This window comes from Hirundo rustica, chromosome 3 (assembly GCF_015227805.2).
Source record: "Hirundo rustica isolate bHirRus1 chromosome 3, bHirRus1.pri.v3, whole genome shotgun sequence".
In the NCBI taxonomy this organism is placed as follows: domain Eukaryota; kingdom Metazoa; phylum Chordata; class Aves; order Passeriformes; family Hirundinidae; genus Hirundo; species Hirundo rustica.
In genome coordinates, this window is record NC_053452.1 from 40,598,691 (window position 1) to 40,624,003 (window position 25,313).

Genomic DNA, 25,313 nt, shown 5'->3' on the forward strand with positions numbered 1-25,313 from the left:
GCCAGTATTATAGCCTGAAAGCCTCTGGAGTTTTTCAAGTGGCCTTTTCCCCTTTTCATGCATTAAAGGCTGCCCCTCCATTTCTCTCACCTGTTTGTGAACAATCACCTCAGCCTCAGCCAAGCACACAGAAACGAGCACTGAGCCAAGGCTTATTTGCCTTGGCTCAGGCAAACAGGGTCTGTGTGGCCACCCTGGGTCTGGGGCAGGATGAAAGGCCATCCAGGCCCCCTCACGGTTTGGTGACACCCCAGCCAACCCTCCCTTCCTTTGGGAACAATTACAGAGAGTCACCCAAGAGTGGCAACAAATAAACCTCTTTCCATAAGCTGAGAGAGGCTGCTCTCTCACGTCCAGCACTCGGGACGTGTTTTCTGCTGTCACTGACACTGGTGGGAGCCCAGGGCGCTGTCACGGAGGGAAATCACCCAGGACTTTCTCTGGGAGCATGACTTGGCTGCCTGGCAGCTAACCTAGGCCAGGCAGTCACTCACGTGTGGGTTTTATCTTAAATAAACAATCACAACAATTATACTTGTGTGTTTTCACTTTTGCTCTGTTAATGGGTAATTTCAAATTTCTTTCATGCTCTCCTTGCTCTGCACGCTGCACAAGAGTTAATCTAAATCCTCCGAAAGACATCAGCTGGTGGCTGAATTCTATGGAAAAGTAATTTTAAGAATGGCTGAAGTTTATAGAGACAATGTCTGTCCAGACAGTAAAAGTGGAAATGAACATGCTTTTAATGGCAGCGGAATAAATCTGTTTTAGTAAAACATGGGTGCCAAGCCTTCCTGTCAGCTTACACAAAAGCATGAAGCAGGCCCAGGCCGCCCTTCTCTGTGTAGGATATCCTCTCATCAGAGAGGTTCCCTGCAGGCTACTCCTGGCTCCAGCTTGGAGAATGTAGCTGTCAGGTGCAAAGAGAGAAAGCAGAGTGATATTTTGCTTATCCAAACCCTTTGCCAGCCTATGGCCAAAGGTCTGGTGTCGTCCAGTACACTGGGGACAAAGGCAAGAGCTCGCTCCACATAATGTATTGTAGAGTTCCACACAGCACATTTCGCTCTAGTCTCACTGGAAGGAGAGGGACTGGTCTTATACTGGACTGGAGGCTGAAGCCCTCTTTTGATCAAAAGAAAAGCATTTATCGTATCAAATCAGTCATCTCTTCCTCTCACATTGGAAGCCACCTTAAAAGCCTCAGCCTTATAGCTTAACTCCTTTAACTCAAATCTAGCTTGTCACAGGAGAAGTGTGCAGCCTCGACAATGACATCAGCTGAAAGGACCCAGCTGAAGCTGCCCAAGGAAGAGCTGGGCATTGGCAAGCCCGTTCTTCACCACTGGAGATGAGGACATCAGACAAGTGTGGGAGCTCTGCCACCTCTGTGGCATGAGGCCAAAACTTGTACCTTCTCTCTTGAGCCAAAACAGAAAGCAACCCACACATTAGGGGGTGAGTGACGGGGAGGAGAAAAGTCCTTTAGACAAACACTATTAAAGTTGCTGATGATGTTACATGGTCTGTGTGATGAATACAGGTATGAGTCTGGACATAGGAAAAAAGTGGTTCTGATGATCAGTTACTTGAATGTTTGGTGTAAGCCCTTCTGAGAAGAGGAAAAAAGCTGTATCATGTCACAACACCAAGTGGAGTATCACTTAAGAACACCTGCCTCATGTTAAGGAAACCAAAAAAAAGATATGTTAAAATTAAACCGAAAGATGATTAAAGTTTCATCTCAAAACACTCCCTAGCCATTTTCTTGTTTTTTTCCTTCAAGCCAAATAGCCTTCTTTGAAAGAAAAATTAACTTCTGATTCCTGTTCCATCACTACAGTCATGGGGAAAAAATGTGGCAAAATAAAATAATCAAAATCTCATCTTTATTTACTCCAAAATGGTCTTAGAAGACTGGATAGACCACTCCTCATTTATACAACTACTTCTTTAACTTGTAGTAATACGGCCAGAATTTACCAATGCTAAGTTTTTCTAAGCTGTTCAAAAGTTAAGGGTCAGGTAATACATTTTAGTATTTACAAATAAAACTTTAAGCCGTATTGTCAAATACACAGGATAAAGTCCTAGTTTCTTATTCTGTAATTCCACCCAAAAAGCATACTACTTACTTTTTCTTTCAAACTGTTCCATTGTCCAGGCTATCATTTGGTAAATAGGCTCTAAATTTGTAAAAGACTTTACAGAAAAATTCTAGTATGGAACTGTGTCCTAATCTATACAACAAACACAGCAATTTAGACAGCAACTTACATGCCCAGAACAAGTAAATTCAAAGATAAAATGATCATAAGTGTACCTATGTGCCAAAAAAAAATCAGGATTTAAGATTAGAAGAGAGCAAAGGTCACCACATTTTTCATTGCTGTAGAAGAAAGATGTTATTTTTGTCCCCAGCAATATAATGAGCTTTGTAGGCCCAACATGTGAAATACCTTCTGGACAGAACTGACTTTATGAAAAGATGGATGGATGGAACCACTGAGTTCATAATCATACGACCGCCTCTGACTTCACTCCAGAGCATGCACTACTTAGGAAAAGAATGCAAACTGCAAATTAAACCCTCACTTCTCCTCAGCAGCCTGACAGTCTGGCCCAAGAAATGCTGCTTAGTCGGGCAGACTGGAGAGCGATGTGTGCATCGCACGGAGGTGTGAGGAACGCAGCCCACCCCGGCTCATCTCGCAGGGCACAGCTGCAAGGGGAACTGTACACAAAGAGGGGAAACGAGCGGCTTTGAGGGGAGGAGGTGAGAAGGGGCCGAAAGCAAAAATGGGAGATGCTTTGGTTTCCTTCATATCCTGATGCTTTCAGCCGAGCAATTTTCATCATAGGAAAAGTGGTTTTTTACCAAAATAGTTTTCAGATGGCAGAATCAACCCCTTTGATTAATGCCATTAAAACTAGGTGTGCTACTGAGTCTTTTCAGGCATTCTTCATCACCATCCTTCAAACCTGCCCTTTTTGCGTTTTCAGTTTACACCACTTTGGCACAGGGACATGAGCTGGAAGGGAAGGTGTTCTAGCAAGATTGGGACAAACACCAATGAAGTTTCTTCTAAGCATTTTCATCCTCCTTATCTCTGTGTCATTCTTCAGCTTACATAGCCCCAAACATTCTCACTGCCTTCCTGCCACTTAGTTTCTGTGTGGAACATCAAAAACCTGGATACCTTGACCAAAATTATTTCCTTTAGCGCTTTGGCTTCCCCCTTATCAGAAGCAGCAGGTCTCTCAACCTGACACAGAACTTTCCTAGCCTAGAAACTCTGTCTGAATAATAAATAGTTCTCTCCTCTTTGTATGGTCCTTTTCCACCCTGTTATTCCCGTGGTATACAGGTGTACATGAGTTCCTTCTCAAATTTACAGTAAAATGAAAGCATCATCCCAAGCTTTCTTGTGTTTATAAGGGTGTTAAACATCATTTTTCACAACTGAGAAGTTACAAAAAACTGAGACACTGGATGAGTATGTTCCTAAACCTAGGTCCAAATTTAAACCTTGCCAGGCAACCATCTGTCTGAAGAATGCTGCAGGAAAGGCAAGGAGCAATCCCACCACCATGGGGCACAACTAGTCTAACAAAACCACAGTGAAGCACAGCTTGGCAGGCAAAAATGCTCTTCTGCTGCAAGAATGTTTCTTCTCAGGAAACATTTATCAGTAAAAGAATTATTTTGCCTCTGTATAAGCATTTCAACCACAAGGAATGAAGCAGCAGGTCTCCTGCCACAGCAGATCATGGCATCTGCCTCCACGGTTGCCCTGTAGAAGCACAGCTTAGGGAGGAGTGACTTTGGTTGGCACTGTCTGGGTGAAAGCACAAGTGTTTTGTTTGACTTTAACAGAAGTTGCTTGCCTTTTTCAGCTGCTCAAATCCTTTGCTTAGAGAAACCAGGGCCTGCTGCTCCATAACAGTTCTTGAAAGGCACCAGAAGGCAGAATTTTGGAGGACACCGCTCTAAAGTCAAAGAAAAACCATAATCAGAATTTTACTGGTAGCATGTAAAAGAAATAAAAGTGGTTCCATTTTAACAGTTGTCCAACACTTGGGTACTCAGTTTGCAGAGTAGCATTTATCTCTATTATTTAAAATTTATTAGCATCACAATATTCACATATTTGTGTAAGACATTTTATACTATAAGCAAAGTAATCTATGCTCCAAATCTACTGAAGGCAATTGAGACACTCCTATAGAAATCAAGGAAACAGTTTTAAAACTAATACTCCTTTCCCTTATTTCATCTATTTTGATTCAACAGGCAAATTCGAATTAATGGAAGAGCTGTAGCAAACCAAGTCCATATTTGCAGGACTGTTGTAAAAATCAGGGTACAAACCAGCATAGAGGTGTGAAAAAAATAGGTAAAGTTTAAGAGAGGATCAAGATAGCAAAAGCCAAGAACAAGATCTCCCTATTTCAATGACTTTTAAGAGGATCAAAATTAACAAGAGATACATAAAATATCAAAACCAAAAGTTGAGATATTTCTCATCCGAAGCCAAAGAATAGTGTCCTTGAATAATCATGTTATAGCACAGTCATGGAAACCACTTGTTCACATGTTGGGCAAATTAATCAGACTCTCTGCATATTCTGGCATAGAGGCTTCTTATTTATTTAAGTAATTGAAAGATTACTTTGTATTTTAGCGTTTTATGTGTCTATTTAAAATGTACTTCAGTTTTCCTTTTTCTAGAGGCTGGGATGCTTTTGGTTTAACAGGCAGAAAAAAGAAACTGAGAGAAGAATTACACTAAAGGAACAACACCATATTACTGGGCTTGATTCTCGGGTGACACAAACGAGCACTGATCCATTGATGCTAATGAGTTACACACTCCTACAACACTTAACGACCTGGCTTCTTTTCCTGCTGCCTTCTTGCTGTCACTTTTTGCAATCAATTTTGCTTTGGGGTTCTTTTCTCTCCTCCCCCCAACTAAACTGCCTAAACATTCAGCTATGACCAAACATGTAAGAAACTCAACTTTTTGATTTTATATCCTCAGGTTTTCTTTTGAGCTGTTAACTATTACAGCCCACTGGAAACAGCTGCCAGAAGTCTTCACAGTCCTGTTGGCTCCATAGTTTATTCTTTAGCCTTCCAGTCTGAGGAAGATGATATGAAAATACTAGATTAGTTAATACTCAAACACAAGAACAAATCAAAGATAGCAAATACCTTGATAAATCTTAGAAGATGTTCTGGAGATATAATTAGGAATGAGAATATCCTAAAATATACTAAGCTTCCCCTTGAAGATGGGATACGTCTATTTGTTCCTCCCTTTTTTGTTTTCTGAGCATCACCTTTCCATTCAGAGGAAAACAGCTCTTTCTTCTTACTGATCAAAATCCTTCAGGAATTACGGAAAAGGGCTCACACATTGGTTCAATGTGCTTTTTCTGAGATCCTCCTGCAGTGGAAAATCTGCCTGGCTACATGTTAAACACATTTTGAACCCATCTTTCTTCCCCCTCTCTCCAGTACCTAGGTCAGCACAGACTAAATATTTGGAACTCCATACCTGAATCCTGATCTTCTACACTGTGTAAAGTTTCCTTCAGATCTTAGTAGCTTCCAAACTCCACACCTGATAAAGGAGATCTTCAGGCAGCGTTATCTAGGTTGGTAACACAAAATAGCATGAGATAATACCCTGTGGACAGTGCACCTGCAAGGTGTATGAGCCAAATGCATATGGGGGAGATACACAGGTGAAACAGAGCTGAAATGAGAGTCAGTGGTAATCGAGGAATTAGATTTATGTCCCCAGACAAAGTGCTCTGCACTTCAATGAAAGCTTCTCCCACCTTGTCTGGTCTGCCTCTGAGGGCATCTCAAACACTGTCTGAAACCTGCTAGAGAACTGCCTCTCAAACACAGCCTTATCACAAACTGATTCGGGTCTTTGCAACCATATTAGGTTTGTTTATATCAAACTGTATGCCCCTGTGAACAGAGAACAGATACCTAAACATTCTAACAGTAATTATTAACTGCTAAATTGAGATAGAGGTATTTTTTCTCTGAAGCCTATGTCGTTCTCTAGGATTACTGAAACTAAATTTCCCTTGACACCATTCAAAAGAAAACCCAACACAACAGCCCAGTGTAGGAGAAGCAGAGGATATAAGATTATAAGATTAGAATGTTTTTACTATTCTAATTCCTTCTTCATCAGTAATGTGTATGTGTGGATACTCACCACAAACTATTCACTGTCCTAGTTAAAAACAGCGGTTTCACTCCTTTTTCCCAGCAGGGAGGTGTTCACACCATAGCTGATACTAAGAGGCTCTCTTGCTAGGGAAACCAAGAACAGGATAAGCAAAGGATCTAAGACACTGATCTTGATAGTTTTATTTTAGTCCCTTTGGATTAGAAGGAAAAAACCACAAAAACCACTAAACCAGACAGCAGCCGTACCACATACAGAAAGGGGACTCTTCTGTATGGAAGTTCTGAGCATGCAAGGTTTCATTCTTCTTCATCTTCAACAGACATCCAACAAAATCCTGACATTTATAAGAAAAATGGGCATTTTAGGAAAACAGATGTTTAGAAATAAATTATTATCTGTAGTATTTTTCAAATATTTTCAACCATGCAAACAGTAAGCAGTAAGCAAAAGTCCCAGATGTGGTTATTACATAAATTCCTTAGATAACAAATATATATTGCATATAATATATAATATATTATATATAAATAATGTATCTTTTAAAAAATCTATAGACTTTTCAAATTCAAAAAACAATATTCAAAGAAAATGTAACTTTAGAAGCCTAACAGGACCAAGGAATAGTCTCAAGTACAAGACAATTTGCAGTGTGGCAGTTGATATCCAAGGATGTCCACTTAAAAGCAAAATAAAGTTTTGGTCAGTATTTTTTTTTTTTTTTTTCCTTCCAGTAGCTGGGAAACAAAGCCCAAAACAAATGACAAGTAAACATTCAGCCACAGGAAGCCATTAACAACAGTGGGCACCAATTAGGGCCCAGCAGGTATCCTTTACACCGCCTGGTGCTCTAGCTCCTCCTCAAATACTTTGGCATAACACTCACAAACTCAGGCTTAGGAAACAACAGGCTCTTTCATTTACTCTGCAATTTGTAGCCACATATTCCTGCTGATAGGCCCATAAACCTGTTTGTAGTCTTCTTCTGTTTCCCTTCAAGTTTGTGTCATTAGAAACTACAATTACTGTCTGTCCAAAGAGAATACTCCTCAGGAGAGAAAATAAAATTGAGATACTGTGATCCTTTTCCTCTTTGTCTCTCTCTCACTCCTTTTCAACTTTTCTTTTGGAGGAGAATGCAGAACACAATGGCTGATGTCAGGCAAATGGGCTCACTGAGAAAAATATGTGTGAATTCTCAGATTTTTACAACAAGAACATTATTTTTTCAAACCCCAATTTTTCCGGTAGAACAGAGTGAAAAGCACATTGTTCTCAAAAGTAAGACAAAGTTTGAAGAGTTAAAAAAGAGCAAAAAATATATTCTACTTCAGCCAAAACCATTGCACAAAATATATACAGTTTTGAGATCGTTATATCAGCTGTAAAATATTTTGTATCTCCTATCCAAAAAAACTCAATAAATCACCTCTTAAAGGCCTCTTAAAGTCACTCATGGATTCCCTTAAGAAGCAGAGAGTTTTACTGAAGTATGACACGAAATAAGATTCTCACCTCTATATTGAGATTGTAAGATAGAAAATAACAAAGAAGGTTGCCATCTCCCAAACCAAGATTTTACCAGCTTGTCACTATTTTTCTGAAATGAAAATGTACTTTCATGGCATTATAGCACTGCAAAAAGCAGAGAAAAGTCAGAGTCCAGCCCAGAGAACTGAGAGATATTAGTCAGTGCCAATACAAAACAATATGGGTGAAACAACCCGTTCAACTCCACAAAAATCAACCTTTGTCTTACAACTGTCCGCAGCCAGGGTCCTCTCATGTGCCATTTCTATCATCACTGCTAGATGCAAGTTAACCAAAACATCACCAGTTGAATTCAATAGTTTCTCAATGCTTTTGGCATTACAAGACAACAAGGAAAGGAGACCGAGACTGTGCTAATTCAGAGCTCTCCATGTTTCTCTTTGATTTTCCTTCATTTTTAATATTTTTTTCCACTTTTTTTGCCATTTCAAAAAAAATCAAAGCAAACATCATCAAATGAGTAGTTTACTTTCCAGTGGCACTAAATGTTAAATCCCCCAGTCTTTTGGCAAAGGTGTGCCCAGTTGCCCCTCTCTTTGCTCCCTCCACTGCCTCTGCTGACACTTCTCACCGAAGCTCCCAACTCCTGCTACTCCAGCAGCATGACAGAGCTGTGCAGCCTCTGCATGCAACAGCCCCCAAAACAGCACTGAAAATCATCTGTGACAGAGGGATGAACTCTACAACAGAGTTCCCAGAGCTGGCTACACCTAGCCAATGAGTCTTGAGGAATAAATAGATACATATCTTGATCCTTGTGTCATGCCCTGGTATTTGCCATACAGGAGTGGGGTATAGAAGTGTCCTTATCATGCCCAGATATGGGCAGCCTAGAATCCAGAAAGATCATTGACAAACAACCCACAGCTCTTGTGCGTACCCCGAGCTCACCTGTCCAGTGAGCTCATGCCATGGGAATTGTCCAGGAGCCACTGAGGACTGCATCAGCCCTGACTCCTCACTGCTGCTGCTTGGCAGCTCAGTACTTCGAAGAGACCATGTGGCCACCAAGGTGAAGAAATTCAGTACCTGTCTGATTCTTCTTGGCTCAGAAGGGAACTGAGAGCTGAAGGCACCACATCACTGTTTCCTGGCATGCTGGGACAGGAGCACTGTGTGACAGAAGTGAGTGAAACAATCCAGGGACTGATATTCCTCAGCAATACACCTGAGGAAGCCTGAGTACAGGAAGCCAAACCAGCTTGCCCATTTCCACAGATCCAGACTTATCAAAGAACTGGACTGATGGACTCTGCTGATGTGCTGCTCCGTGAATATGTGTGAACTCAAACATCCTCCTCCACAACTAAAAGGCTACAATGATTGTGGACATTTACAGCATTCTCAGAATGAGGTTTGTTTATTTATTCCATTTGAGATCAGCCTAGACTGGCCTTTCCCACATACCAAACTGGCTGGGGAGTTTCACCCATTACAATGAGAGCTTTCCTATTCCTCGGTAGGAAGAGAGCAGTCGTGCCTGTATAACTTATCTGCATGCACAGATTTCAGTTTTGTCTTGATACCTCTCAGAAAGAAATTTGGGACACAAAATAACACACCTAAATACTGATCATCTAAGTGCACAAGAATCCATACACAAAACACCAACCAACAAGAAAGGTGTTATTTGCACAACTGAGTGAAAATATGAGCAACCCTTTCAGCACTAAGAATACGTCTTTGAAAACTATATCTTATACTCTTAAGTCAAAAGAGGTAGTGCCCCTGCTCTACAGCCATCTAGAAATCAGGTGGCTTGTCCAAGCCAGTCTCCTAGGCTCCTTCTGTAGTCAAGCAAGAGAGATAAGTGTCTCCACATTGCCATTTATCCCATTCTAGGATAGGTGAGTAAAACAGGTGAGATGAATCCCTGGCATGGTATCTGCTGGGGGAGGGTGAGGAATTACTTCCTAGATTACTCCCTTAGGAGAGATACTTAACTTTTAGCAGCTAATGTTGAGAGGAATCCCATGCTACGAGATTAGGGAGGATTATAAAGATTCACACACTTGTGAAAATTCCCATTATATTGGGCTTACAAAGAAAGTCAAAACTTAAATTTCCCATGCAAACAGAACCATCTTACACTCTCCATCATTCAAACTGTAGATCACTATATCTATTATAGTCACAGATTTGTGGAAGTTTTGTGTGTTTTTGTAAAGAAATAATGCTTTTCTATTTTCCCAAGAAAATGAGGTTCACGTTCTGAATATTAAGAAATTGTCTGTTGCAAATCTGTTAGCCATTTAAACGTGACAGAGATATACGAAAAAACATTTAGTGGGAGCATGTTACCAGGTAAAGGACAGATCTGTCAGTGCTGCCAAAGAGGAAAGGTGGCAACACATCATCACTCCTGAGATCAGAAATGAAACTTAACCCAGAGAAGGAATTTGTTTAGCTCACTGCTTCCATTCACCTGACACCGCAGTGTCAATTAGAGACAACAGTTTTTCCACATCTGCTGTTCTTCAGTTCAAGGCTCTGTTTAGGTTTTGTACAGCTTCCCTGCAAACAGTAAAACCAGCTCTCATCAGTAGTATCTCTCGAAGGTGCCTCCTGCACTACTGAGACCAGTGGCACTCTTTCTTTTCCTCCACGCCAGCTAAGCGTGTGTTAGCATTTACTGCCCACAAATGCGGGTCATTCCACACAGGCAAATATCTCAGAACAAAAACCTGCTCGGCACAACGGGGCACAGTTTGCAAGTTCTTTTAAACCACTAATAGTTACATTAAATAGGGGAAAATATTTAATACTTTGATGAGATTCACACCTGGCAGTCTTGCAAGGCTAACTCTTAAAGAAATTGGAAAATTCAGGCCCTTACTAGCAACATATATAATCTCCACTCACAGTTCCTCCCTGCACAGAAAAAAACAACTTGCTACTTCACAAGCCCTGAATAAACTAAAGCCAGAAACAGATTGAGAAAGGGGCAGACATTGCATTTACTGTTTTTCTTTGTTCATTTTATACTGTCACCCATTTTAGGATTTTCCCTTCTCTCATCAATTATTTACAAAATGGGGAGAAAGCATAAAGACATGATTAAATAAGTATATGATTTAAAGTGGCCTTAAATTCTAGAAGTCAGAGCCTGATGTCAGAAAGCAAGTAAAATGTAGGCATGAGATCTGCCATTCTCTGCATTTCTGTGGCCAGTTGAAAAGATTCTACCAGAACTATATTGATATTTAGGTGTTGAAAAGCAACTGTAACCATCACAACTGAAACACCAGCCTACATACAGTGATTCACATCTTGTGTTCCTTCAAATATAACCATAATCCTGTCATGCTAAGAATTCCATGGAAATCCAAAGTGGGTGAGTAGGGTTGCAAAAATTCTCATTTCCTACTTACTTTACAACCATTCCACCTGTCTTGTCCTGCAGTCTGGTGCTGCAGTCCAGTAATGCAAGCACCGGGAAGGCTGGAGAGGTGTGAAAGGACCATAAAACAGAAACACCAGGAGACACCATGGAGATCATCAGGTCACACACTACAGTTTTACAGCCCCAGCATGCAGCTACACTAGCTCACAGACAGCCAGAGCCTGGCCTTCTGCAGGCAGTGAGAGGAGCAAAGCAGTGGCTCCGCTGGATCCACCCACTTGCTCCCACTCTCCATAACCCGTGTCATAGGTCCATTCCCACGTGGAGCAGCTGTGAGATTTGAGTTCACACAGGTGGTGAATTTGAAGCATTAGAACATGTCTTTTGGTGCACTTCTTCACTGCAGACATATTTTATGGGGTTTTTTTTGTACTACCTGCTACATCCAACAGAGAAACAGATGCAGGTCCTCTGTTAGATGAGAATCCAGCTCAGTTTTTCATGCAGTCACTTTTCCCCTCTTCCTCTTCAATATTCTCCAAATTCTTTTCTTCTGGAGAAAGTATCTGAGAAAAATTCCAAAATTACCATCCTTTAGTCCTATACACTTTCATTTTTTATTACAGTCTAGCATAACCAAGTCTGGACTCTTTAGGTTATTTTTATTTTTTTCTCAAAATAAATAGCTGTCGAGATTAAAAATGAGTGATTCTGCTAATATACCAATGAATTGCATACCCAAGCTAAAGGTTTTAAGTTTTACAGACTTCATCAGCACAAATGACTCAAGAGGACGAGGAGTTTCACACCTCATAAGATGCATTACGGACTCATTAAGATTAATGAAAGGAGCAGAATCTGGGAGCACATCTCTGTCCGCATTAGCACAGCACAGAACAGAGGAAGCTGAACCTGCAGAATAGAAGTCAGTGCTGAGGACCCAGCACCCACCCAGGTTTTTTTAACTCTGAGCTACCTCTAGTGTGGAACTGTGAGCCAAAACACCCACTGGCAGCTGGCACACACCAGGCAAAGCACGTCCATCCATCCAACCTCAGCCCCACTTTGTGATGTGAGCCTCCAAATGCCAAGGGGAGCAGCTGGAGGCTCACTTCAAAGCAGGTCTCAGGTAATTAGCTCAAAAGACTTTTGCTACATAAATACTAATATTCTAATGTTTCTCAGGTACTTCCAGTTTAAACTGGCTGGGATAAAGCCAATTTCAAGTTTGTCAGCAACCATGGTCACTTACCAGCTCACAACCATGCTGTTTTCCTGCTCTATACCCAAAACACTCCAGGGCACACCATAGCCTTGCAGACCTGCCTGCAAATGAGTGTGAGTGAAATTAGACATCTACAGGCCTTTACAACAAAAGAGCTGAGCTACTCCCTTCTAAAAGTGCAGTCTCCCGCACAGGTAGATCTTGGGCAGAGAAGAAATTGTTCATTTTTATTTTTAAATCCAGTTTAATTTCCATACTTATATTAAATTCATGCATGTAACTCACTGTGGAAAACATACAGTTTAAACAAGCTTAAGATACTAGAATAGAAGAAAACTTGAGCTTTTGTTTCTTTTTAGGCTTCGAGGCTCACATGACACAGTTGACAAGACTACAAAAGTTCAACCATTTTGTGTGTGCAGGCCCAGGTAGAGGAGATCTGCATTTTCCAGTCACCCATGTGTTTATTTGACATAGCATATAATGGGAAATAATGCTGTGGAAGCCCTGAGCAATAAATGCGTGAGGCACTCCTGTAAAAAGAAGCATTAACATTCTTTTACAAATTGTTATGACAACTTAGTAATTGGATACAGCAACTTTTCCAGACCTATTGGCACATGAGTGTGGGAAGAGCTAGCCTGGAGGCTGCTGGTTCTGCAGGACAGTAGCTGCAGGCAATTCAGGGGACACTTTCACTGGCAGCTTCAGTTCAGGAAAATAGAGGGGAAAAATACTTTGGGGAAAAAAAAAATCTCGAAGAACAAAATGTAAAAATAGAAATTTTGATGGTTTGAACAACATCAAGCTATTGGAAACTGAACTGTTACATTAGATTTATTTAAAGAACGAAAACAGCTGGTATGATTTTAAAAGCACTGCAGCCTCCATTACCAAATGAGGGTTTTCTTAAGCCTCAAGCTTTAACAGAATCACCTAAGGTTTTTTTAAACAATTCCTAACAGTTCATGAGGCACCATTTGAGACTAGGCACCAGCCAAAAGGGTGAATGGAAGGATCTATCCTGTTCCTTCCCCACCTGCAACTCTCGCTTTGACTAAATACTGAATTTTAATCTTGTACAAACATTTTATTTCAGTTTAGTGTAACTTAGATTAATCCAGTCGAAATCCACTGCTTACTAACTTAAGCTAAACAGATGGAATTCTGAATTACAATGACTGTTAAATACAAGGGTTTTCCACTGCAGTATTTAAGTCAGCATGAAACTGACCCGAGTTTTAGAGTTTGTAGTATACGGAAAGCCCTAAAGTACTCAGAAACAAGTATGCTACTATCGTTTGCATAAATAAAATAAAACTTATTGCACAAAGCAGCCTTTGTAGCCCTTTCTTAATAAGATTTTGATAAAATAGGAGTGAAAATACTTTCTGCTCAGCACTTCCCTGACCATTACCTATAAAGAAAAAAAGGCACAGATGGGTCAATACTTTTCTAACTGATTGATACTTTACACAAGACAAAATTAAGATTCGTATGTCGATTAAAGCAGCTCTCTCCCAATGGTGACTGTGTCACTCCAAAAATAATTCAATGCAGTATTCCCCTGCTAAGTATGGAGAAAAGTGTTTCCTTTAGAAGAGGAAATTCTCTTAAGGAAGTTGTTTTAAGCTAAATAAAAGTTCAGGATGAAGCCAGCAAAAGGTGTGAAGGATTTCTCTTTGATTTCCCAGCTTGTATATTTGGGCTCAGACACAGACTACATTTTATGCACATATTAATAGGATGCTAATAAGCCTACAACTCTACTTTGACAGGGAGCTGTAGAGACAACCTGATATGTGGCACCAGATATAATAGCTGTCTTAAGCAGGAGCTTTATCTCCTTCTCACACAGGGGGTGAATCACATGACATTTTTTAATTACAAGTTCAGATGAAAATGGCATGCAAAGTTAGGCTGTTATTTTTTGTTGTAATGTTTCTCAGTTAAAGTAAGCCTTCAAAAGATCAAAATAGAACCCAAGCCTTTGAGACTAACCAGGAGCAGCTTTTGCTCTTCACTGGTAACCTTACATGCAAAATGAGGCCACTCAGTTGCAAACCCTCATAAATTACTAGGTCATGAAAACAACCCTGGAATCAAAAGAACAGAAATTGGCAGCATTTATTTCAACAGCTTGCTGCATCCCATGGAAAACCTGGAGAGAGATTCTATCTAGCTGTAAACTGCAGAGATATTTCAAAATTAAAACTTCTTAAAACAACACTGAAAAATTTGTAAAAGTGATAAAAAGAATAATAAAAAATAGTAGGTAAGACTAATCTCAACCATGTAATTATCCCAATTTCTATTTACCATTTAAAAAATAATCCAGAAATTACATCTATTATATCTGGGGCCACATACCCTAAAATTTAATTTAACCACACATTCAAGCAAGGCTTCCTTATGCTTTCTCCCCCAAAGTTTGTTTTCACCATTTCAACCAGGGAATTTTTTCATATTTCTTGAACAAGAAAAATAGATTAGGACAAACTTTTTTCACCATCAGACACTAAAAAAAGTCTTTTGCTTGAGCAGCACATGCAAAATGGAATATTTTTTTTTTAAAAAAAGGCAATTTTAAAAAGTACAGATGATTTTCATTTTAATTTGAAATAAAAATTCTTTAAAAGTATTACTGTTTTTAACCTGTTGACACAGAAATGTCTCCCTTTTATTAAATTTGCGTTGGTGAAACTTAAAAATTATAACAAGAAGTTTTGTTGCTGTTTAAAAAAGTTCTACATGGCTTAAGCATTTTATATGTTTAGAAAACATATAGACAGATATAGATATCTATTTTTCAATATATTTATATTTCCAGTCTGGTCAATTGACCAGCACATATGAATACAGCTACTAGTAAAACTGTGTCAAATATTTTCTCCTATCCTGGCATGATTCTCAGCTTCAGACTTCTTTCTGTCATCTCAAGGCTCTACTGGCAATGACTTCAGCTGTCACTGACAAAAAACCAAAAAAAATTGACAACTGTCCATCAGTTGCTCTTATCTGCCAGCTTGAAGATATTAACGCAGCCTATTTGTTAATGTGAAATAAATGAGTATAGTTCTGAAATTACAGAGTAGTTCATTAATTTGGAAGCTGACTAAATGGGATTTCCCCCCCACCTTTCCCATATTTCTGCTTAGGGAGTTTCACCTGTTCACTTGACCTTCTCCTCAAGGGAATGAGAAGAGCAGAAGCAGAATGCCACCCGAAGATGTCTCACGCCCGCATTGCAAACGGTTCAATACGCCCTCGTGTCCCTGCATCTGACTTCAAAGAGCTCTCATAAAAGTAACCCTGGTCATTCTGAAATGAGGCACCTGCGCTGCCCCAAAGGGGCTCTTCCTCACTCACTCACTCACTCAAGTGCAGCCACGGTGGCACAACAGCTTACACGGAGATGTTCTTCTGTAAACCTCATCTGCTCACGTCATCTCTGCGCCGGACACCAGTCTCTCATTCTCCTTGCAAAGCTGGAAATCCAGCTTTGAGAAGAAAAGCAGGAAGGTCCAGAGCTTCAGGCACCGGCTTCTCTTGCAAAGAGAGGTCTAGGGAACCTCCACAGTGTCTTGAAGGCTGTTCCTCGATGTTTGTGTGCCTGGTTACAGTGACACTGAAAGAACAGCAACAAGTCAAGTAACTACTATCACCTCTTGCAAAATCTGCTTTGATTTCCAGCCTGCAGCACCTAAAAAGTCTGGGTCAAAAGAGGGACATTTAAACCTTCACAAAGCAGACAAGCCATAAACCAGAGCTCAATCTGTTATATTTTTATGCAGGCTGCACACAGACATATATGCACATGTAACATGCAAAATACATATAAATGCACTGCTGGTCACATTCTGTGCTGTAGGCTGTGAGATGTGAAGGGCACGTGTGCCTGCAGCCCTTGGGCAGCTGTCCTGCAACTTTTGGGTGCTGTTCAGGCAATGATTCAAAGCTTTTTTGCCCTTCTGGTTCAAGCACTATCTTTGAAACCAGTAGAGCATTTATGACAGTCTGCCCAGGAGCTTCCTACATGCGTAACATCAAACCATTTTTCCAGTGGCTTACCAAACATTCACGTCAACCTCGACAGGCTCAGTTTGAATTCTGACATGTGGCAGCTGTTCAAGATCACATGGGATTAACAGAACCCACTGAATGCATTTTGGAAGGGGTCCAAGATATTTGAACAATTAGGAAACAAACATTATCTGTAGGTGGTGGCCAACCCTGCAGTCAAAGCTGTAATGATAGCATTTCTGTGAAAACACAAGTTAATTTTGATCTCTGCTTTCAGGGTCCCAAATATCAGAGTGGCTGTACCAATTCCACCATTGTGGAAATTTGTGAAAACTCCACTGGGACACTGTGTGTATCCTACCATCACTAGCAAAAGCCTGAGTCCTGCTCTGCTGCCTCTCATCGGTTTTGACACCTAAGCAATCCATCTTCACCCTCATCTTCCTCCCTCCAACGGCCCAGTCAGAACTGGTTTGTAGCACAGGAGAAGCTCAGGATAAACCACATACAGGGCCCACCCCAAGGTAATAACAAACCCTTACATTTGGGAAGATGAGATGCTGATTTATTCTCAGGTCAATGTGATGAAGTCAGCAAGGAAAGCAACCTTGGCAAATTCACTTCACAGCACCTTAAGACAATGCAAGTTTGCTAACTGCCCTGACACAAGTCCATACTTTTTTCACCTGTGGAGAAAAAGGTGTCCCAGAAGAAGAATCTTAAAGGAGCCATTCTGGCAACTGTATTGTTCTTTCTAGGATAAAGCTTAAAACAAAAAAAAAAAAGAGAACCCCCAAGATACAACAGATTAGCTTATTTGATCTGGGCCTATTTAGGTTTGCAACAACAATCCACTGTCATGGAAAAACAGGCTCAATTTAGGGAAATTAATTTCGTTTTCTTACCAATCAGATCAGAGTAGGATAATGGCAAATAGAACCAAATCTTAAGAACACCTTTCCCCCACCCACCTTTTCTTCCTGGGCTTAACTTTACTCCTGGTTGGGGAATGGGGGATGTAGTCAATTCATCACATATTGTTTCTTCCAGTTCTTCCTCCTTAGTTTGAAGGCTCCTCACACTCTTCCCCTACACAGGAGACAGTCCCCCAGGAACTCCAAGCTCAGTAGTTCTGCTGTAGAACTGCAGTTCTTCATGAACTGCTTCATCGTGGGACCCTGGCACAGTCCTTCAGGAACAGGCTGCTCCAGGGTGGGGCCTCCGCTTAATAATGCTCTGGATCATGTGGGTACAAAGGGGGAACTCAGGCTGCTGATGGCTCTGCTGCAGCCTGTCAGGGACCCAGCACACAAATAATGCTGCAGGGTTACAAGCAGTAGCAGAGCACCACATTTCCAGCGCAGGGAATGCCCCTCACCTCCTCCACCAGAGTAGTTCAGCTCTTACCTACTTCTTTGCTCTAACCTACTTGGGCACCTGTGAGCCCCCCAAACTACTGTGCTCCTGTGAGTACACAGATAATAATACAAGATTATTCAGGCAGAATAACCTCCAATACAAGCACCTGCCCACAATGAGATCATTGAGATCACCAGAAAATGCTGTCACGGAAGTGCTCCTGTGCCATTAAAACATGAGTCCCATACCACATGGGCTACTCCAACAAGCCAGGCTGCTGAAGGATGCTGCCAGGATGAGTCAGCCCTCAAAAGTCAGCCAACAGGCTGAAGAGTTCACCCTGAGGTAAAACGTAAACACTTGTGCCATGATATGAGCCTTTAATAGATGATAAGCAATAGTGCTACTTTCATGTTTCTTCCTCCCCTTTCCTAACTGACTTGCAAGCATTTCTCAGAAATTGCTCTGGTTTTCAATCTGTGTTTCAGTATATTGTCTACATAGTTTATCTACTGGAAAAAATGTAATTGTTCTTTAAAAATAGTCTTCAATTCAAATAACAGCACACAGCTTGATTAACTCATATATAGAGGCTATGGAGTTAACCTGAATTTTCAGCTAAAGACAAAAATGAGAAAGCAAGAATAAGAACATAATAATATATTGCATAAATTTAGCAATGGTATACTCTGCAGGGAAACATTTTAGCAAATATTTATAGCAGTTGTTTAGACTGTCCCACACCACACTCAAGAAAGAGTAAGTTTTCAAAGGAGAAGATGTAAGATAGAGAATGAATACTTAAAGAAACCCAAACAAACAAGCAATAAACCAACCAATTAAAAAAAAAAAAAAAATTACAACAAGCCTGATATTTGGGTTGGATTTTCTTGGTTTTGTTTTGGGTTTTTTAATAACAATGTTGAAAGAGAAAAAAAAAAAAAAATCCCTCACACCAAACACAGTCTAACAATAAATGCAATGTAATCCTCACGCCAAACTCCTGGCTTAGCGCTCAGGAGTGCTGAGTTTGGATGCTACAGTATCCAACAGCTTTGTCTGACGCTGTTCAGGGAAGCAGTGCTCACACTGTGCAAACTTTTTGTTGTATATTCCCTCAAATATTGAGACCAAAGTTTTCAGAAAGAAAAGAAAGAAAAGGCTGTAATGGCTTCGGACACCTAGTTAAGCAGCTTATTTCCGAAAAGTGCTGATGACCCAGGAGCTCCCATTCACTTCAAAGTGTAGGATTTGGGAATGTTTGTTGCTTTAAGATTTATGGTCTCTCTACATCCTAAATGAGAGATTCAAGAAATTACAACAAGTAGCTCATCTCCATTAAAATTAGAAAGAAGTGCTAGACTGATTTGTGGCATCTGTTCCAGAGACCAACACATTCATGTCTTCACTGATCCTGCTGGAGGAATAAATAGTGTAAAGAAGTGAGGATACTTCTTTACATGGAAAGCTCTGCTAGGGAGCAACAGGGCACCTCATCACAATATCCTGGAGCTGACAGAAGCTAGAGCACATGAGAGAGAGGAGAGGATGAGGACATTTCCTTCCTGTAGACTGTTTAGGAGTAAAGGAGCAGAATTCAGCTCACAGCTCTGACGATACCCCTGTCAGCGAGCCAGCTTAGCAACATTGTGTAAAAACAGAATCGAAAGCTGGGCAGTAACAGACCAAGGCAGCATGTGGAAATCCATAGCTGAACAAAATAGCACCATCAGGAGCAGAAACTTTGATTCAAACATGGGTAAGAATTCTTACCATGTAGCAAAGCTGTTGTACAGCCAAGCTGACAGACCAAACCTACAAAACCTCTACAAAATCCCCTAACACTTAGATACTGATACCAACAGGGATTTTTGGGGACTGGCAAGCCACCAAAATAAATGTGTTATTTCACCCCAGGCAGGACTGTTCTCCAGTGCTTCCTGAAAATATGGCATGCTTCACCCGTGAAGGTTTTGGAAGGATTTCTCCTCTTCTGAGGGGACAAAAAAAAAAAAAGAAAAAAAAAAAAAAAAGGCAACTGCAAAGGATAAGAGCCCATAAAGGGATGTCACCGTTAGCAACCTGAGTGACAGACAGGAAGTAGATTTCCACAATTGACATTTGGTGAATTGCAAGCTATAAAAACTGTTTGGAGATTGGCTGGGTTGTCTGCAGTTTCTGGGGACAGCAGTTTAATTCTGTCTGCTACTAAAAGATCTTATTTTATTTATAGTCTTTATTTCAGAATTTCTTCCTATACCAAAGTAAAACAAGAAAACATAACAAATCACACTTCTTACTAGGGTATTTTTTCAGTGACTGTGTAATTAGAAAAGTGGTTTTAATGTCTCAGGTTTCTTTGCACCTATCATTGGGGGAAAAAAATTACTCTCGTAGTTACTGTTGCAAATAATCTTCCTTTCACCTGAATTATTTTGCTTTTATTGTGCTTTTTGAGAGTATTTTCTTCCTTTAAACCTGGGAGTTACTATTATAATCCATGAATTGTTGAAACAATTCATGGATTATAATAGTAATATTTCATCTGTGCTGAAGCTGCACCTTAATAATCCTAGCCCACAGTACCAAGTCATCTATTATAGCTGAAATGGAGAAAGCAAATCCTTTCCTGCACTGAGAAAGTTCTCAGACAAAATACAAATAAAATCTTTCTGAAAAAAAAAAAAAAGTCTTCTTGTAATTCAAAGAATTTCATACATAAATATTGGCCTACTCCCAAAATCCCTCTTCCCGACATCATTCTGCTCCTCAGCTTCACACCTTTTCCTTCTTTTGCTCAAGAATTTATTTGATGCTAAAATCAGAAATTGAGATCTGATTTATGTGTTTTTGAACATTCCTTTTCAGCAAGTCCTGGGAGCATCAATAGCATTTCTGTGCCTGTAGACATTCTATTACATTTTAAGTTGGCACTTGAGGGGACGGGAGAATAGAGAAGTCTCGCTAACTGATTTACACTTGGCAGATTTTTGTTTAAAAAAGTGTAGTTTTCATTTTATATATACACACACACATATATATTTATATCTGTCCTGGATAGATGGAAAATAAAAGGAAAAACTAAAGGAGCTCAAGCTGTTTAGCGAGTTGAAACTATTTAAGTAATAGGCCCTTTGAAATGCCATTTCACCTACTTGTTTTATTGTGTATATCTTTAAAACAGAACAGACGGTCTAGTCTTTGATATACACCTAAGAAATTGCATTTTATAGTTAAAGGAAATTAATTAATGCAACAAAGAAGACAATGCTTAACTTTCCCCAGAGTGCTACGGACCTCTTAGGAGCACAAACATACTAACACATCTATTTGATGCAAGTTCGGGCTGGCTAAATTGGGCATTGAGACATTTAGAGGAGAGAGGAACGGATATGAGCAAAGCCACCCCGTACAGAATACAATTGTCGTAAAGTACAGGCCAGTAGTAACTGCTTGAAGCAAACGTCCATAGCAGCGGTGGCTTTTTTCCCTGGGGAAAGGAGAAGGCAACAGCAGATTTGCTCCAAGAATCCCTTTTCTTCCCCAGTTTCTGGAATGCTCTTTTGTCTAAACTCATCTTGAAACAGCCTTGGCGGGGGGGCCTGTATTTTCCAGCTGCTGGCACGCACACGCCGTTACCCGCACCCTCGCCGGCCCCAGCCTGGGAGCGGGCAGCTCCTGGGAGCCCCAGCAGATGGCAACGTTGACCTGAGTGTCCTCGGGCACCGCGGGCCGGGCGGGACCTTCGGGGGCCGCTTCTTGCCGGGGGCCGCCCGGAGCCCGCACCAGCGGCTGCCCCGCTGAGCTGAGCAGAGCAGAGCTGAGCAGGGCTGGGCAGAGCTGAACAGAGCAGAGCAGAGCAGAGCTGAGCTGAGCAGAGCAGAGCTGAGCTGAGCAGAGCTGAGCAAAGCTGAGCAAAGCTGAGCAGAGCAGAGCTGAGCAGAGCTGAGCAGAGCAGAGCTGAGCAGAGCTGAGCTGAGCTGAGCTGAGCAGAGCTGAGTAGCCGCTCCAGCTGCAGAATGTGCCGAGCAGCGACCTATGGGCGGAGATACGGTAACAGGAGGAGGAGAAAAGCGGCCAGCTTTCTGAAAGAAAAGTACATCCAGACTACCGGCGGAATTGCGGAATCACAGAATGGTCCGCGTCGGGCGGGATCTTTAAAGGTCACTTCATTCAACCCCACTGCAACGAGGGACATCTTCGACTAGCCCAGAGTGCTCGGAGGGAGCCCTGTCCAGCCTGACTTGGAAGCGGCGGGACATCTGCTGTGATCGGGACACGCAAAGCAATCACACGGAGACGAGAGATTTTGCAGGGCAGAGACGTTCCTCTGAGAGAGCCCAAGGCTGAGCCAAGGCCAATAGCCCCTCTGCCTGTTTATTTCTCACTTTTTATACATTTGTGGGTCTGGATGTGGATTGGCTTCTGGAGTTTTCACCTCCCAGCCGAATGGCCAGACCAGTCTCAGTTACAATTGTTTTCAGGTTAGAAATATGCAAACAAAGGACAGGGAATGAAAAACAAAGGATTTGTTTATGCTACATGTGTGAGAAAAGGCAGAAACTGCTCCTAATATTGTACAGAAGCTAAAAAGTCTGACTCCATCTTATGAACAATCAAAAGGCTTTAAAAAACTCAGAAAAACCAGGGTGACAATCTACCACTTCTCTGGGCAACCTGTTCCAGTCTTTCACCACCCTCTTAGTAAAAAAAAAAAATTAAAATTCAAAAATTCCTCCTATATCTAATCTAAATTGACCCTCCTTCAGCGTGCAACCATTACCCCTGGTCTATCTCAGCAGGCCCTGTTAAGCAGTTTGGAATCACGGTGTCTTTTCGGCTGTGTACAATTGCTGTCGCTGGCACTGCAGAGTTACTGCTGTCACACTGCTGCATGTGCTGTCCTGCAAGTGGCACAAAGGCTTCTGAAGCAGAGACAAATCCCTTTCAGTTATCAGCATGGCATGAGCTGAAATCCAGTCACACTGCACCCTGATGGAGTAATCACTAGAGCTGTAAGAAAAATAGTGAGAGTATCTCACAAGAGTCACTACCAAAGTTTTTTGGAAGGAGTCTTCTGACATAGCATGTATTTTCATATGCCATTATGCAAATATATACTGCTGAATTCCATCCATACCATCCCTCCAATGTCTAGGTTAACCAGAGTGAACTCCCTTTTGATGCACAAGGGAATACTCTGTACTGAAAACGACCAAAGGACTCCTTTCCAGCCTTGCTCTGCAGACTCTCCCCTCATAGCTGATGAAAACGATGGGCACTGCAGCACAGTAACAGCAAAACACCACACCCAAAAATCTTGTTTCCCTTAGTACATGGGAGGGTTTTTTAAGACTGCCTTCGGCATTTTAAGCTATATAATCAATATTTGCTCTTGCCCACACAGACATAAACAAAGAATAAAAAATTCATTAAAGATGCCAGTAGACAAACTACAACTGATCTCAGATCCTGTTCTCTTACCAGCTAAACCAAGGTGCTCCACCAGTATAGAAACTATCTTGGCACCGGGGTACTAAAAAGGGAGTATCAGCCCTTGGGCAACTGAATGATTTCCTGGTTACTTGATCAGAAGTCCTGAAATTCAGTGCTGTCTGTTACCAGGTAGCCTTCCATAGTGGCATTACCTGATCCATTAGGGTTTGTTTCATCACACTTTCTTCCTCTTCCTCACTAATTACTGATGTGACATTTATCCCCTCTGTTTGCCACTTTTGATAGTCACCTTCTGTGGTTCTTCTGTACTAAGATAAATTGGTGCCATAAAGGAGAAACTGTGCAATTGTGGCAGTGGATACCTTCGGGTTGTCTCTGCCAATATGTAATTGAAGCCACGAATGAAACTAGAATATAGCTGGCCATAACACATTTATCCACACTATACATACTTAAATACCAAGAACGTGCATCTGGTTCTCAGACATCTCCAGTAAACTGGAGTGGAAGTTGTGCATCCTTACTGACAATACTCAGCAGATACAAACTTCTGCTGCACAGGACAGAATTGGACGGCCCAAATCCTACAGACTGCACCAGCAAACCACAAAGCTGCTATAAACAATCTATAAATCCTGCCTGAAATGCAAGGTTTCTTGTTCCATGTGTGAGGCAATTAGCGTATCAGGGACATCCATACCAGGTAGGTGGCTGTAGCTCATGACCTGCAGGTCACGGACAACAGCTGGAGGTGTGGAGGGATGGCCTGAGGCAGAAAAACAGCTCTGGTGGCTCACAGGTATGCAAGACTTGCTCAAAGTTTTGATACAAAGAAGTAAACTATGTCAATTGGTTGAGTGTCTGTCACATTTAAAAACACACAGGATTTTATTGGGATGTCAAAGAATCAAAGCAAATCTTATGAGTACGGACAAAAAAAGGCCACAAATAAACAAAACCCACAGAGTTTTAAAAAATGTTTCATTACTGTCTCATTAAAATTAGACTACTCTAGAAGAGCTGTACCACCTGACAGAAGAGGGTATCTGTCAGACCCTCTAAGCTTTAGGAAATGGCAAGTATTCCAGGCAGGCAGGAGCATAAAACAGATCAGCTTGTTGTCCTGCACTGACCTGTGACCTCAGACCTGGCTCGAGGAACTAAAATATTTGTGTACCAGATACAGAAAACTCTTACGTTATTTAGCATATTCCATCTGTGGCATGTTGGGGGTTTTTGGTTTATTCTAACTATCAAATGCTCAGCATCCAACTCAGACTAAGCCCGATACCTTTCTGAGCTCACCAAGTTTCTAAGTGCCATTCCATGAAATGCAGCATACAGAAAGCATCGTCTCAATCCAAATCAGAGAAGCCATAGCCCTTGTGGCAAAGCTGGCAAAGCTCCCCCACCAGAGGTCAAGAGGCAACACAGAACACTTAACATGCACGTTCACTCACCCCTACCAAGTGCTATTTGAGATGAAGTCTGACCACATCTGTCTTGTTTGCAGGAGACTGACAACTGCAAAGAAAATAGTTGCCATCTCACAGAAACACCTGGCATTACTGACATTATTCCTGCAAAACATTGTTTCTCCCTCTCTTTCTCTGTAGTACAATTTGTTGCTATGAAATCTCAAGAATGCCAGTGATTGATATTGAAAGTCAGTGAATATCTAATGTTTATCTAATGAGCAGCAAAATGAAGCAGATGTGACAACAAGCAAAACCACAGTCTAATAAAAATGACTGACATATAAAAAGAAGCTCGGTTTTGTTACAAGAGAACAACAAAAACAAACCACAAAAATGCAAACATAAAGTGTCACTACTTCCTCCTCCAGCTTATTTGCAAAATCCATCTCGCTGGTTAAACACCAAAGCACTGCTCAGGAGGCACATTGCTCACAGTGGGAGGAATCCCGCTTTCATTGCAAGTAATCCTTTGCTTCCAAGGACATGAGCAAACGTGCATAATCCCAGTGGTTCCCACCCTGCAGAAAGGCCTGCAGGCACTCACTCTGTGGGGAAGAGTGGAACCTCAGCACTCACCTCGCTGCCCTCACCCTGCAAGTATGAGGCAGCAACATGTCCCGGGGTGAAGAGCCGCAGCAATGCCACCTTATGGCACTGAC

The 25,313-nt window shown here is 41.3% G+C and overlaps 1 long non-coding RNA gene across 2 annotated transcripts in view; it reads right to left on the minus strand.

The window, feature by feature from the left end:
* Nucleotides 1-3,566: 3,566 nt before the first annotated feature.
* The window catches only part of LOC120750466 (uncharacterized), a 30,415-nt gene continuing 8,668 nt past the window's right edge, over nucleotides 3,567-25,313 (minus strand). The window contains exons 1-8 of one of the 2 annotated variants that reach the window (XR_005700002.1): nucleotides 15,506-16,046; nucleotides 12,365-12,438; nucleotides 11,549-11,678; nucleotides 6,467-6,555; nucleotides 6,246-6,343; nucleotides 5,565-5,660; nucleotides 5,025-5,145; nucleotides 3,567-3,990 (exon numbers count right to left, since the gene is read on the minus strand). This is a non-coding gene — a long non-coding RNA (uncharacterized LOC120750466). Of the gene's footprint in view, nucleotides 3,991-5,024; nucleotides 5,146-5,564; nucleotides 5,661-6,245; nucleotides 6,344-6,466; nucleotides 6,556-11,548; nucleotides 11,679-12,364; nucleotides 12,439-15,505; nucleotides 16,047-25,313 lie in introns of those variants that run through there. The other variant, XR_005700003.1, reaches the window with a different exon arrangement.